Source organism: Plodia interpunctella, chromosome 13, assembly GCF_027563975.2.
Source record: "Plodia interpunctella isolate USDA-ARS_2022_Savannah chromosome 13, ilPloInte3.2, whole genome shotgun sequence".
In the NCBI taxonomy this organism is placed as follows: Eukaryota; Metazoa; Arthropoda; class Insecta; order Lepidoptera; family Pyralidae; genus Plodia; species Plodia interpunctella.
In genome coordinates, this window is record NC_071306.1 from 6,854,313 (window position 1) to 6,871,902 (window position 17,590).

At 33.6% G+C, this 17,590-nt stretch overlaps 1 protein-coding gene across 1 annotated transcript in view; it reads right to left on the reverse strand.

Moving 5' to 3' along the window:
- The window catches only part of LOC128674564 (matrix metalloproteinase-2-like), a 150,754-nt gene that overhangs the window by 117,806 nt on the left and 15,358 nt on the right, over positions 1-17,590 (reverse strand). The gene's annotated exons all lie outside the window — the stretch shown is intronic.

Genomic DNA, 17,590 nt, shown 5'->3' on the forward strand with positions numbered 1-17,590 from the left:
ATGGGAAATGTTGATTGAAATTAATTATGCATAATTTCACTTCGTAATTTACGCATACTACTTTTTGTATATTCAACTTTGCGTATTTTCTTGGGAGTTTCCACTTCGAATCGCTTTTTAATGCTTTTTTTATATTTATTTATTTAGCTTTATTCAATTGAAGATTTCAAAAAGAAAATGTTACTTATATCGAACTGCACACAAACGTAGTTGCGGACATAGCTAGTTTATATCTAAAGTCTAATGATACATAGTTACATTTACATACTACTTTAATTGTCGAAATATTTGACTGAGCTTCCAAAAAATGTAGGTAATGAGGATTGTGTTTCATCGTGACACAGAAGTGTTCTAATATGACACAGAATTTAGAATGCTCTATTTTGTTAATAGAGATAGCAAGAACGTTATGATATATACGAGGGGATAATAATTTCATTTTTTGATAGACTATAATCGAAATGTTTGACATTATGCACTGTGCAAATAATATATCTTATAATCCAAGAGCGTGGTTTTTATTTCGACTGACTCAGTCATTAATCGAAGCCAGTATTAGGCCAGATAATGATTGCCAACTGCTGACAAGTCATCGCAATCAGCCGGGATCATTCGTCAGGGTCATTCCTGAGGAAGTCGTGTCATCGTGACATCTATGAACTGGACTATATAATAGGATGTGTGGGAGCCACACGTGTTTGTGCAATTCCAGTTTTAATGAAACTCCTGTCCAGCTTACTTGATTGTCCAGACTGAAAATCTATTATAGTTAACGCAAAGGAGGGGAAAACATTAAATATAAATATATATTTTTTTATGTTTTCATTAATTCGTTTTCATTATCACCCTGAAAATATTAATAACGTCTAAATAATTGTCTTGATAAATTGTCACTAATTAAGGTTCACTAATGTGCCATAACTATTTATTTTCTGTGTCTTTTATATTATTTTATCATTTTCCTGCCCTGGAATACTGAACCTGGCCCAAGCCCCAAATGGCCCCGAGTTATAATTTAATAATATTATAGGTTAAGTTTATTCCCCTTTAGTTTACAGGCACAATGGCACTATAAATAATAATTTAAGCGGATATGCCCGACCAGCCTGGGATGTTTCTTAAGTTATTTGCAGTACAAACCTGTTTTAATTCGGCGACCGAATGTTTCAACAGTTACCGCCGCTCAGATGAATCAGGGTGACGATTTTTATTATTAAGTAAAAATCTTGCCTCAATGGTTTTTCAAAAGTAACTCTTATAACATTTCAAAAACTATTGAAGAAGGCAATGCTATTATGAGAGGTAATTTATCATGTGCATAGCAATTTAGCATTTCGGAACGAATATAGCATTGCTAAGAAAATATGCCGAAACAAATTTAATTTAAAAAGAATGGATTAAATTATTCCTGCTATCATGCCAATAGAGCTTACCATTATAATTATTTTTATATTGAAACACTATTACACTTTAAAATAAGCAAAATCGACACACAGCTGCAGATTTTGTTTTGATTGCACAAACAGTATTGTTTCATCATAATATAGAATTAAATGTAATTAAATAACAATATTGTATTCATAAATTCATTGAAAACATGAAAATGAAATCTAAAATAAAATCAAAATAAAAGATTTTGGTTTTCGCTATAATCGTCATCTGAAACAGTGTTCCATTATGATGTTGAAATATTTAACGAACTAGAATAACAAATTTCGGTGTTTCCATCAATGCATGCATGATGTTAGATTAAACCAAATTGTATAGGATTCGACAATGGCGCCCAATTGTAATATTAATTTGATTTGTTTCCGTCGTAATGACGCGAGTGCATTGTGTGGTTCTCTATAAAATGCTTCCAGTAACTGAAAGTATGAGTCTGAGGTCAGTACGTACAGTAAGTACAGGAAAATTGCCTAGATTACTCATCCTTCCTATGAAAGTAGTAAGCGAATGCTGATTCTGAAACTATATGGCTTTTACTTTTAGATTGATTCTAATATTTCAGCTAAAATAGAACTCGAGCAGAGACCCTAATTTTATACTCTTTCACGAGCGTTACTTTCTTGTATGTCCTGCGCAACGACAAAGCCCGGTTCCGCTAAAAGTAAGTATAACTTGAAAGTGTGAAAATACCGTTGTGCTTTTACGACCGCCCGCTGGTCTTATATCAACCCTCTTTTAGAGTGGTGTTGTTGTCTCTTAGCTATGTCAAGGTTTTACATCTCATAGTCGCCTTGACATCCATGGGAGGATGGAGTGGTCCTATTCTAAGGCGGGAACCAAACGCCACAAATAACTATTGAGTGTCTTTATGATCTAATTTAAGTGTCTATATGAGGCCCAGGGATTCGTCCTATAAGAATTTCGTTAAAATAAATAATGCATGTCAGATTATGTTCTTTCCGTGCACCAAATTTGATCGTAATCCACTCGCTTGATTTTGCTTGCTTGAGTATTAACAAACATACATGTGGCACATAGGTATACAAAATTCGAATTTTTAACATCATGAACTAAAGTTGCAGTTTCTGAATAAATATTTTGATTCAAGAATATTTTGGTGTAGTTTTCAATTACTAAAGCACAACAATTTGTTTTTTTCTTTTTAATTAATCGTTTATTTGATGAAATTATTCTCTATGCATATTTTCCTGATCGGTGATCTCATAAGGTTCCTTTTCAGCATGGAATGTTACATGGGCTACAATCTATATATATATATATATATAAAACTCTTGCGTTACTGAGTGATTGACTGACAGACAACGCACAGCCGAAACTACTGGGCGTAGAAAGCTGAAATTTGGTGTGTAGATTCCTAGGATAATGTAGGGGAGCACTAAAAATGGATTTACTGAAATTCTCACGGGAAACGGATTGTTACTCACATGCGAAGTTGTGGGCAAAAGCTTGTATCATATATTTCCTTTATGTTATTTCCAGCGCTAATACCCAAGAAGTACCTATTTGAATGAACGTTGTTCCAATTATGTAGGCGGAAAAACCAGATTTTATTTTCATGTGTCATGATTTGCGTAATTTAAATAAATAATTAAATAAACAAAATTTTATTACAACAAAATTTAGCTACTAAACCTATCGACCGAGCTATCGGTGGTGACGCGTGATTCCGCCCTAAAACTACTAACCACTCGATATCCTCCCGTGGATGTCGTACGAGGAATTTACGGACACTCAGCCTAGGCCAACGATAGCATTCCCAAAGAGAGTTAAAGTCAGTAATATAGTCACGTATCTTCAAAATTTTAGGGCTATTTCATACACTCCGGTTTTTGACGACCTCTGTGGCCTAATGGTCATCATGCCGGACTGCTTCACTGGAGGTGGAGTTCGATCCTCAGGACAACATGGAAACTGATCTTTTTCAGATTGATCTGGGTCTTAGATATTTATCTATGTATGTATATATGTATATCTTATATAAAAAGTATCGTTGAGTTAGCATCCCATAACACAAGTTTCAAACTTACTTTGGGGCTAACTCAATCTGTGTGATTTGTCCCTGTATATTTATTTATTGATTTATTTATATTATTTATACAGTGGGGCTTTTCGGCGTCGCATCCCCGGACACAACCGGCAACATGCAGAGATGAAATAGATATCGCAGTTGCGCAGCCGCAGGAAGCGTGTTAATTAAAACAAACTGTCACATGAATGATATCGGTCGGGATGGTGATGAAGAATGAACGATGAAGATCGCGATAATTTGATTCTTGACTCGAGGTTGTTTCGCACTCACTCATCTTTGATAATAACTTATTTTCATTAGATATTTTGCGAAAATTCCACGTTATATTCTATCCATTTACCAAAGTTCAGTGCAATCGGTCCAGTAGATTTTGCGTGAAAGATTAACAATCATACACACATACATCTTCACCAACTTTCGCATTTACAAACAGAAAACTAATTGATAAACGATTAAAATAATACGCTCAAATATTCATGCGAAAAATGCACTAACTTTAGGATTTACATTGTTGGGTTACTCTGATACAAAATTAATAAAATCAACAATTTATTTTCTGTCGACGAATGGGTGCGATGCCACCGGATCGATATCGCATTTCCAGCAAGCAGCGGGCCATGTGTCGAGCATTCAGAGTTAGCTGGCGCCTGCGGGACCCAGGCAGGGCTTGACACCACTGACTGGGCTTCACGATAAAAATAAAACTGGCCAAGTGCAAGTCAGACTCACGCAGAATGGGTCCCGCACAATAGTACCGTATAATAAATAGTACATAACTCTAATCCACCTAATCGCAACCAATATTATAAATGCGTAATATGTTTGTTTATTACCTCTTCACGCTTTACATGCTCAACCAATCTTCTTTTTCCAAAAAAATAAAAAATAAATTTAGGAAACTGACAAAATGTTCCAAATAGATAAAACGGGAAAGGAGACTAAGGACTAAGGATCCGGAGGGCTTTTTAAAAATCTTATTAAAAATAACATTTAAGCATGAACATTATAGGCGATAATTGAGTAAATATATCAAAGATAATTTATTTAGGTTAAGACAAATTGTAAAATATTATTAATCCGATAAATAAAAATAATATGTACACTTAGTATTTACGTGATGCATAATCAATACAGATACTTTGAAAGAGGGCAACACTCGACGCATACAAATCGAATGTGCGTGAGAAAAGCAAAGTGCAGCCTGCAGCTGGATCACGATACTAATTTTCTTCAACCCAGACTTGATCTAAATAAGGCATTGAATTAAAAAAAATATTAGTCTTGAATTTTGTGTCTCATTTTCCGTGTTTTTTTTTTAACTTCCTTGCTATGAAAATAAAGGAACATAATTCCTATAAATACTCTCTGCTTTCAGTTTCTTGTTTTCCTTGTGTGTAAAGTATTTTAAGAGGAATATTCTATGTTTATGTTTTACTCAACCGATTTCCTAATTTGACATAAGATATTTTTTCCATTTTCACAATTTAAATATTTCTTTTTTCAACTTATTTCTGTTTTAAATACTTCCTAATACGATAATTTAACTACGTCGTTTTAACAATGAATCATACTAAACCTCGTCTAACTCCTAAACCAAGTTGCTACGAATTAGGAGTGATTATGTAAATTCAAACAATCCCAAGGTAAGTTAGCACGTTGCGAGTCAGATGAACTTAAAACGAGGTGTCTGAAGATTAATCCAAAGATGTCGCTTCCAGATTACGTTCTAACGTGGCATACTAGGTGAGCGACGGAACGCTGCACGAACAATAATATAGATCATAAGTAAATACATTTAATATCGAGTCGCATCGCATCTTACCACTTTTCTCGCAGAGCTAGGACGCCGGGTGAGGTGAAAATGGAGAGCTTAGCGCGTCCAATCCAAATAGCCAGAAAGTCTGAGATATTGCCACAGAGTAAATACTAATATCGAGCCGGTGTAAACTGCAATATTGCGATCCGTGACTTTTACGGTTTACTAAAGAACTTCCATATTTTACTGGGTCACATAAAATAGATATAACATCGTAATATCATATTACCAGTTACAACTTATTTAATATCGTATCTTTATGATAACGTAGCTAGCGCAAACGTTTTTAATATACATTTGTCTGCACTTGCTTTTCTCAATATTTCAGTCGGGTTTCTCGAAAAATTGCCGTAAACGAGTTGTATATATATTTTGTTTTGAATATTTTCTTGTTAACTTGTATTTCATCTAAATAATGATAAAATCTATTCATCCCTTGAAGACAACACCTTAGGGCTTTATCAAGCGGGGGCACAGATCTTTTGCTATCTATGGACCAAAATATGAAACTTATTCAAAAAAATGTAAATAATCTTATATTTTACAAAATTTATTTCATTCTGGATTTTACGACTGTTGTTCATTTTGCACGAAACTACGTAGTATTCCTTATTATATTGTGCCTAAACGGTCCCGCTACGCTGCACTGCTTGCATGGACCCTAAGCGATAGTAATAGGGGGAATTTTCAATGATTGGATAAGTTTATGTGTTCGTGACTGTACAGTTGTAATACATTACGGTAGGAATTTAGGTATAAACTAGTTTTGTGGTCAATATTATCCGTAAATTACATTCAAATTACTATATATACCTAGTTATGTTAATCTCTGTAATTTGCGACAGCTATCATATAATTATCATTACCATTCATGAATATTACTATTTTATAGCCTCCACAATGCTTATCGAATTACTTGTAGGTACACTAAGATACAGTTTAGTTAGCACTTATGATTAAATCCTGAAATCCTAGCAACTCTCAGCTTAGAAAACTAATAATGACATCCAAATTACTAATCCTATATTACATTATAACATGTATATGTATATAATTTTTTCTTGGCAAAGTAAATGGGGTTTTTTGCTACTTCACATAATTTCAGCAGAAGATACTGCAATTCAATCTATATATGTCTTCAACAAGAACAGAATTTAGCAAGGGCGTGCAGCATTAATCAGAAATAGGCTAGTAGGATTACAGGCGTCAACCACAAGACCGTCCGCCAACAGCTTTGGTTACCATGGAAAGCAAAACTGAAAATAATTATATTATATGGGTCTCTAAAGTGTTGTAAATACATTTCGAATGAATTAATAAAACATATATTAACACATAATTATTAAAACAACGCAGTTACATGCGTACATGCGAATAACTGGTTTTTGAACTGTTACGAAATCGAATGAAATGATTTCCATATTCGGTTCAATATGCACAACCTTATTTTGGGACTTGCATTATAAATGCAATATTGATAAGGTTTGCGCTATAGTTAACGATATAGAATGGAAAACTGCTAGTGTCATCGTGCGTTCACTGTGAAAAATAAACCTCTACGCGCTGAATTCACGATTCATTTAGATTGATTGGTGACTGTACATTAAAAACGCTTTTTTTTGTCCCATTTTAGGCGCAGTATAGGTACTTACTGTATATGGATAATTAACAATGCATCATGACTTGCATTACGAGTCACGACTTGCGAGGAACGGGGCATGTCCCACCGGTCCTCCTTTCCCTTTGGAACTCCCTATTTGGTGCGGCCCCTTTATAGGGACTGTTCCAAATACGGGAGCAAGCAGGGAGCGCGGGAAGAGACCGCAAAGAGTGTACACTTACTTGTTATTTATTCATGTATACTTCACACTTACAAATGTATACCGAACAGTGACTATATAAGTTCTTTTTTATATTTTACTTATAGAGGCCAAGTTGAAAATCAGCGCTATGGGTTAAATCATTGCAGATAGCTAAGCTTTACATTTCGGCTTCATAAGTCATGTGATTTTCTATTCATTGTTTTTTGAAAATTATGTAAATAGTTTCTTTTTTTATATTAAATACAAATAAAGTTTTTATTATTATTATTGCAAGATCAGCTATTACCGCGGCAAAAACTATTTATTTTTGCCGTTTGTGTTTGAAACTATGTATTTTCTTGCCGGTTGACTGGGATCCCTAGGATAAGTCCGCCCCGCTGCTAGTGATTTTTCTGTCTTGTGTCTTTTTGTTTTATTACGCAATAAATTTAATTCTAACAAACTATCTTGTGTATTTTTCATAGAAACGTACATCATTTCAATCAATGATTTGAATATTCTAATTTAACATTATAATTGGTACTCGCATATACTTTAAAGGTGTAATTAGTACAAGCAGAAAGAAATTCTATTAGTTATACGTTTAATTATCGATATAATATCAACCCACGACAGTTATTTTTTGTATGACCGATGGCCACACTTCAGTCATATTGTACTTAGGTCATACAAAGGAATTAATGGAAGTGAGCGAAGAGCACCATTTCTATACAAACTCACCGCTATTATTATTACCACATGTTACCGCATCTATGTGCAAGTAACATGCAGTGTGAACTCAAATTACAGAGATTACTATGAATTCTGTGAGTAAGAATATGTATGTTCTTACTCCATTAATCGATCGGTTCATTAGTTGTAGAAAATGTTATTGCTGAAAACCTAGACGCTTTCAGGTTCAGGTATAAAAAATTTATACACCAAGTAAATGAGAAAATTCGCAATGTTTACAAAAAATTGCATGCAATAGTTAATAATCTGAAAAATAGTGGTAAATATTAAATTCTAAAAATACAAATCTTGTACTAATCAGTTACATGTAGAGGCAAAGTTACAGTAGAGTCTTAAAAATCTTCAGTAGAGTTTTAAAAAGTTATTTAATGGAGTCTAGTATATAGGTAAGTAAATACTGAAAACTTGATACTTGCAAGTGTATACTTAAATTGCGTACTTAGGTAGTTTATTTTACTGGATCTCTAATAAAGTTCGGATTTCATGGTTCTGAACTCAAATAAAAATAACAAACAATATTTCCGAACAAAACACCTCGTTATGTTTTATGTAAAACGTAATACTGTGGGTGGATGGGCGAATTACAAAGTTTACTTTACTTTCATGCACTCAAAGGAGCCGTTCCTAACAGCGCTGTCACAAAATTAGGTCGGCGACATGCGACGCACCACGAATATTTATTATACAAACTCGAGAGTCGACGACCTGCGATCATATGGCGCGAGGTCGCCACTAGCGAGCAATAGCAAGGTCGCGGGAATCGCCGGCGAATCGATTATGTTTTGTGTGTCATGTCAATTATCATGACAATATTGTCGCCAAAGAGCTTCTTGGTCTCTGTTAGCTCAAAGACCTTTGGGTATTAGGTTTGTACGTATCCGACATCTTTTTGTATCTTTTTCCACCAACGATAGAATAATAGCGAAAAGAAATATTTCAATAGTATAGTATAATAGTAACCATCATCGATATAGTACGATCCGTTAGGGTTAGGACATGCCATAGTTGGTTGACAATACTTTCAAAATTTCAAAAGACAATATTGTCCAAAGTCGATTGTCCTCTCCAGCAAATAAAATAACGGCTGATTAAGACGATGATTCCACTATCGAAGAATAGCCAACCGATAGTTGTTCTTGAAACTACCCTTAATTAATGTCTCATGAGTGTCTCATCATCAGGCATGGAATTAGTCGATGCGAGTGGCTAGTGTCCGGGAGCTACATTAATTTAGTTGGTAAACTGCACTTTATCACAACTATTAATCGGCCGGTGGACTTAGTGAGGGAATTGTAATAAATCGTCGAGTCCTTGGACAGCACGTCCCTTGCCATCGTGATTAATTGTGGACACACAGACAGACAAGCCAATTCGGGTTAATGAAGTTCACTGACTCTGTGTTTGTGCAACAAATAGTGCATAAGCATGAAAGGAATTAACTCATTTCGTTTATTCTGCCCAGCAAAGATTATTTTGTGTTTTTTATTTTTTGGGTGTAATTATTTGATGAAATTCATAAGAGTTTTCCTTATTTGTAAATGAAATTGTTCAAGAGTGTCGTTTTGTCGTTATGATATGACTAAAAGAGTCAATCTTAACTAATTTGTTAGGGAGAATTTAAAAAATGGTAAAAAGCACACAAAAGCAGTGCAATATGTTGCATGAGTGAACATATGAAGTTTTTATTGTTTAAAATAACGCCACAATCATTAAGCTTAGAGTTCTGGGAAAATTTTAATTGAATGATTCACTATGGCTTTACGGATTATTATGGTTGAGCCACAGGGTTGAGCGTGAAACAAAGAAAACATTGCGCTAGTGTGAGGTAATGTAGGTACTAGTTATTACGTATTTTGATTTTTACTCTACAATATTGGAACACAAGCAGTCGTATTCGTTTTATTCTGATTGGTTATCGCATATTTCCGATAGCGTGATATTCAAATAACCGGTATCACGGGCAAAGTTATAATTAGAGCTGCTTGATAAAATGGATAAGGCCCATCCCAAAACATCAAAATGCAAGAATTATATAGTTATCAATTAAATCCGATCTTCCAAGATAATGTTACTACGGAGAAAAACATTATTATTAGGATACACATGTAGCGTTGTATTTAAATAACGAATAAAATTATTTTATATTTTCATTACAAATATTACAAAGAAAATTTTATCACTACAGTCACGCCCTCTGCGTCTGACTAAAGAAAGCTTAGAAGCTTTCTTTTAAACTACACAAATATTGATAGAGTTTTCACAGTTACTTAGACAATTTATCCCTAAAGACCTCGTGCAAAGACGTATTGGGTCGCTAAAGTGAAAATGTTTTTTTTTTACATTTTACAGTAATGATTACGAAACTAAACCTTAATATAATCGCAACATTCAATAAATTTTAATTAAAAACAAGATCAATCAAATTGTATACACTCCTGTCCTGACACGACCCATATCTCAGATTTGGAGTGGTAACAAATTTAACTAACCGTAAACACGATCGTGATTCAGATAACCACATTATCCGGTTGAATAAATATGTTGAATACCTAATGTACTTATTCGTAAAAAAATATATTAGGTGTGTGCTGGGGTATGTCGGATTTGGAGAATGGTTAATTTTCGAAATATTTTTTAAAGATTGTTTAAACTATAGTATGAGTACATCGTGCATCGGTCTTCTGTATAGGTTCTGTATAGGTGTAATGAAAATTGGATAATATTTTCTGAAAACGTAGTCATTATCAGCGCGTGTAAGTATATCTTCATAGCATTAGCGTGGTCTTATTGAGGGCGGGTGAGTCACAGGCGTCTGCGCGGCGCCTAATGTTCCTCATTGTCGCTCGTTCCCGCAGGATCGGGAACACTGTCTAAACACGCTTGTGATTATAGTGGAGGGGTATTGATTAACAATTAAACATTCGAGTCTAACTTGGGAAAAGAAAGCGTCATTAAAATATATGTTTGTAGCCAAAAGTGAAATATGATTCACAAATATTAAATCAACTTTGCGTTTCATTGAAAATTTTATTTTTAACGAAAGCACAGCTGAAAAACTATAAGTATATTTAACTATAAGTAGTTTTGGAATAAATCTGGACTATCAACTAAAATACTGAATCAACTATAAGTGCTTCGACAAATTCAATATCGGATATTTACGAATTCTTATAATTCGTATTTTCAAAAATAATATCGTATCTTTTGATGAACTGAATATGTGTGTACAGTAGCAATTTTATATTTAATAACATTTTCAGAATCGGTATCTAAATCGAAACTCCATGAGTGTTCACTAAAAAGCACATGTTCACATAAATTCGGTTGGACCTTTAAAACACGACTGCATTATTTTTATATCCAATATTCTGGAAATGCATTAATAAAATGCCAATAACATCGCGTGCACGAGTAGTGCAGTCATAAACGTCGTATTAAATGGAAAATGAACGTGAAAACCTCGCAAATTCGGGATTTATAAACACAAACATTGTACAGACTCGTAGCTTATATGAAACGGTTTTATTTTGTTAATATTTATTTTCCATACCGATGGCACAAGATCGCAACTTCGAAGGCTTGCCCAAGATGAAGTGGTCCGACAAAATATCAGCCTTCGATGCGATAGAAGTGGTTGGAAACAAAACGGGGATATTTGACCAGTAGTTGGATCTGATAGTTATAAATAAATAAAGAAAATCTACCGAGAAGAGAAATGTAGAGAAGAGAAATCAGTAACATCAGTATTGTATGAACGCCATAACAAATACTTATTTAAATTCGTATTATTTACGTCATGTAGGTATTTGAATACAAAGCGGTAAGTCGAGCGGTAAATCCGCTCATGTCAAAACCACGCGCAAATCTCTCACCGAATCCGCGGGAAATGGTCACTTTAAAATTATTTACAGCCTTCATAAATCTTTCAAAAAAATTATGTCATCATTGTTGCACTCATGTGGCTCAAATGTGCTTGCAAAATGTAACGGATGCTTTTGCATTATTTTATGACATACCTACATTAATTAGCACGTTAAATTCACGAGTGAATCTTTAATTTTATGCTTAACTCAGCATGTGTAAATAATGTTACAATACCTACTCCAGTTCCTACAATACCTACTACACATTATCGAGTAAGCGAGCCAAAATGAAAATAAATGATACGGAGTTGGTATCTATTTAGATGTTCGTAATACTGCTTTAATAAGCGATCGTAGAAAACACTAAGAAATAATTTCTTCCTCATTTCTTTTTTTTTTCATTGCTGATTTGTTTATTCCTCATACGAACAGGAAACTCTTCCGATATCCATATCCGCTAATTCTCAGTAACAAAATTAAAATACAATAATTAATCTTTACCAAGAGACAATGGACGCACGTCACACTGCAGCCAGCGTCTGGTCTGCACCGTATGAAATTAATATTAATCATAATTAACTACAATACGCCCCAATTTGGACCATATTACAATGGTATAAGATTTAGAATGCAACATGTGTTTGTAACGAAAGAAAAATATGTTTTATTTATTAATTATATATATATCAACGGTATGTACATAATTATTTGACCTCAAATCGGATTCATCTGGACTTTAGAGGAAATCCATTAGGTATATATAATTGAGTGTACTATTTATAAGTAGGTAAAAATCAAAGTCAGGAAGGCATTGAAATTTATATTTTTCTTTGTCTCTAATAGAAGGACTTAGTCATAACGAGCACTTTCCGTAGATATTTAAAACTATGTATAAATCACATGCGATCGTAAAAGTGGGCAAGGTAATAAACATTAGATTTTAATGTAAAGCTTTGTTTGAAAACATTAAAACGAGGTACTGATTACATCTGATAATTTGATAAATTAAATTTAAATATCGCGTATTCACCAGATGAAGACAATCGATTCTTCATATCCAATTATTCTTTAGTTTGAAATTGCAATTATAAAAAATAAAATAAATATCATTATATGAAAAATAATATAATATCATGCTATTTATGCATCAAAACTTGACCATGACAATACGGTATGTTGCTTCTACTTATCTTTAGTCGGATGGACAAACTGGCTTTATCAGCTAAGTAAATACTTATAACCCGTAAATACATATTATAAGCTACAGTAAATACTGTGGCTTACAAATCTAGTTCAAGTGAAGTCACAAGTGGTAGGTACAGAATACTTACCTATTTTTATTCAATTTTGTTTATTCATGAATCTATAGTGTGTAACTAAACTATTTTATGGCTCTTTTGAGCCATAAAATAGTTTTTATTATCTGATTATCTCCCAAAATCAACAAATTTGAGAAATAATTTATTCCGAGATTGGCTGCACCCTAGTGTTCCGCTCCCGTGAGAATGTCGTAATAAAAAGTACTATTTACTTACATACCTAGTCATGTTTTTTCTAAATGAGTCCAAAAAAATGCAATCTTAAATGTCATTTATTTCTGTCCAAACTTTCGCATTTATAATATTAGTTCTGAAGAGGTTCATTATGAGTTTCCAGAGTTGCCAGGCGTTGCTATAAACCATTATATTTATTGTGCACATTATTTTTTAACTTCAAAGTTGGAGCTTCTCTATAAAATAGTTTAAAACTCAATTATGGGAGTTGTATAAAATCTTCTGGCAGACCGATCGATGTCCTGCATCAGACAAGTTCATCGGTGCAGGTATGAGCAAATTAATGTGTCTAACGCCTGGCTGGCGAGGGTATATAATATATCCTAAGATTTGCACAGCATAGAAAGAGGTGATATTTTGCATAGCTACAACTACTTCATATCAAATATAAAATTGTCTGAATTTGATAGTTACAAGTTTAAACTAGTTTAAAGGCTTTCAGAATGCGGTTATTATTTTTGAATGTTCAATAAACAGAACTAACATGGTACCAGAAGGGTTGTTAAAATGCGCAATCTATATAAAACCCACGCGCTAAGAAAAGTTTTTCAGTCACCTTTTTGTGAAACCATTTCTCTAAATTGTGTAATAGTGAGACGGTTTTATATTTTCATTTTAGAAAATTGGTTTCTGACCTGAACGTATTGAATTTTAAGCATCTTTCGAAGCGTCGTCGTCTGTAGAAAAAATCGTATCTATAATTAAACATACTTTCATCTCCCACAATATAAACTAAAAATACAATGAATTGACTGCCATGTTTTATGTATCGGTTGTCATCGAGTGGAGTGCGGTGGCTCTTTTTTATGGAGACCATAATGACAGCACGTTTATGGTCTCATCGTTGGTACCCCTCGACTAAGTTTAATGTTTATTACTTTTACATAAGCACGCTTTATAATGCACCCAGCCTTATGTTAATTGACTCAACTGTATTTGCTGCATTTATAGGTCGCAAATCCTACCGCACCAGCTGTAGGTGGTTCTCAAAGCGTTTTGACCGCTGCGGTTGCGCTGTCACTACGATCCGTCAATTTTCTTGAGGAAGAAATCATTTCCAAAATCAGTCATTCATAAAATTGACATTACCACAGTACAGAAAAATTATTGTAAAGTAAGATAGTAAAACTAGTTCTTGTCTTTGTTAACATTTGAAAAATTGTAATGTCAGCGCGATTGTAGCCGTCGAAATAGTATGAGAACCATCTGTAACGAAATTCTATTGATTTCTGAACTCATTTTCGGTGCAGTTTGACTTGGTCTTCGTCTCAACAATCAAAAAACGAAATGCTTTTGTGTATTAGACTAGCTTTTACCCGCGTCTCCACCCACGTGAATTTCTCAAGGTAGGTATTTTTTACAGGATGAATTGTTTACTTTTAGTAACTCAGTACTCTGAACTCTATGCACCTATGCTAAATATCAGGAAGATTGGTTGGACAGATAGTGCGTGAAGAGTGAAGTGGTAAGTACTTTCGCATTTATAATATTAATTTAACATTTTTATTTGAATATTTACATTTATTTACAAATTTTTATATTACAAAAATTACGTCATATTATTACAGCAATCATATGATTGCTGTAATACTATAATTATATAATTATAGTATTATAGGTAGTAGTTTTTAACAGCTTTCATCTCTTCTCTTCAGACCATTCAATCTAATTATGACTGTAGGGTTAATGCTACTTAACCCCATTAAAATGACATCTAAAAACAAATCTTATCACGATGGTATTACAATTCAATTTTCTATAAAAGTTTTATCGTGCTAGTAAGCTCAGAAAAGATTCATAATGGGTTACATCCTGTAGTTAAATTGCAATGTAAATCGACTCATGTATGTATTGAAAAATATGATATGTCGTTTGAACATGGAACTAAACTCAAACAGACTCAAAGCACAATTCCACCTTTTAAATTAGCTATCAGCCAATAGCGATCAAATTAATAAATCCTACCATTCCACAATAGTCATCGAACGAATGAAAAATCTTTCATAAAAAGCTTATTTATGCTCCAATAAAGCTTTTATTACCATACTTATACGACTTCTGATATCCATACACACACGAACACGAACATTACGAGTATTTTCAGCTTTTATACTAAAAATTATCACAAAAACCTTACTAAGTAAATTTTTAGGGTCTTGAAAAATGTACCAGACAGAGGGACAAAAAATATAATTAGGAACTAAATTAACGTACAACGTTATCTGCAAAACATCTGCACTTAATTCATTGTTACTATAAAAATGCGACTTTGCATCCCATAATGATTAAACACCCATTTGATTGCGAAATCAGTCATAAAGAGTTAACAGACAGCATATTTTGTCGACAGTCGGTGTGTCGGCGCCAGCAATGATTAACAACGCATGCGCACGTGCCCACCTCGCCTAATAAAACAGCAGTAAAGCCCCTTACACACGATCAAAATATACATAACAAAATACTCTCAATGTACAATAAAAAAGGAGATTCTGTATTCTCTTGATTTCGATGTTAGAGGATGAGGCATAAAATGTTTTATTATATGTGTAGTACGCACTCCTGCAATCAGATCGAATGCGCACTTACGCCGATTATTTTTGATTTTCACTGAATTAACGTTTTTGGTAGTAATCAATTTTGAATGCGTTTTCCTGTGAAGACTTTTCTTTGTTTAAATACAAAATTAAATTACTTTACAACCGTAAATTATGACACTGATAATCGTATGAAGGTTTGCTGCGAAACTATAAATATTTTAGTAATCTATACTAATTCTGTAAATGTGAATTTTTTATTTTTATTGTCCGTCTTTCACGTCAAAACAGAGCATCGTATTGAGGTGATTTTTGGTGTAGAGATATTTGGAGAGCTGGAGAGTGTCACAGACTACTTTTTTATTTATGTACTGGCTCAGATCCGCGGCTCCATGCAACAGCTAACACATAAATATACTCTGAAAATATTTCAATATATTTGACATTCGAAAATAAAGACAACCACGCAAACATCAGGGCAATCGGAAGACCAGAAATAGAAATCGACGGAGGATATTGCGGATCAACGGTATTAATACAGCATTACTCAGGAGTTGTGTTCTTAACGTAAATTTGACTATAAGTTAATTCGTACATCTTTCTTCTCGATTTTAAAGTACAACATACAAAATTCTTATTACTATCAAAAACAAAGCAAAATCAGTTAGTGTGCGGTGTCCCTAACCTGTTTTCTTTGTTGGGAACGTGTATTTTACAGTAAGATGAATAGATTGATTTTCAAATGCGATGGCAAATAAAACTGAACATTCTCGCACTAGTTCGTTGCGGAAAGTTAAACTAACTAACTAAATTACCTGACACTGTCCCTGAACTAAGTTACTAATACAGGTGTAGATAAGTTATATCTGTAACTGATACACATAGATTTGATTATAGATTATTTTTTATTTCACTCAAATGTTTTCGATTCTCTCGACTGTTTCAATGTTGGCAACATTTATGAAATGACAGAATTCCGTCGTTAAAGCGCTTCGAACGCCTAGACAATTTGCTCACCAAAATGTCAATCAATCCATGTAGATTGATTAAATAAACTAATGTCATGTCAATAAACGAGTCGTTCACCTACTGTAATAAAAGCGGCCAAACGCCACTGATTTGTCGACCGCTCATACAACGTCAGTCGATGTGATTGATGACTGCGTGGAAAACAACGGCCGTGTGCACACGACCGATAAATGTATCGATTTCAATGTCGAGTAATTAAAAGAATAAGCAAAGATTGAGATGTGATTTATGTGGAAGTCGTCGATGTTTATACCTATTCAGTTCCGATCGACCACCATCGAAATGACCACACATGTGCATTTAATAAAGAAGCATTAAGTAGTCCTAGCCGGTTTGGAGGATAATTTTATAACGAGAAAAGCTTGGCTATTTCTAAATATAAGTATAGTGAAATAAAATACAGTTAATAAGATTTTGTTATATTAAACGTAGTTAGTAAATATTTTTTGATAAATGCTTTGATGCTCCGTTTGGTTGTCATACTTAGACATAGTATAATATGGATTTTAATAGAAACTCTAGGTATAGGACATGCGCAAGTAAGTGAAATAGAACTTGTAAGTTTTGATTACAGACCGATGACGGGACAGGTGAAACTATGTAAAAATAAAAACTTGTATAATATAATATAAAGAATTGTAGACAAATAAAATTTCAACTAATTTCATTTACTTTTTTATACTAGCGATCCGTCCCAGCTTCGCTCTGATAAAACCATAACAAATTATACACCTATACCTTCCT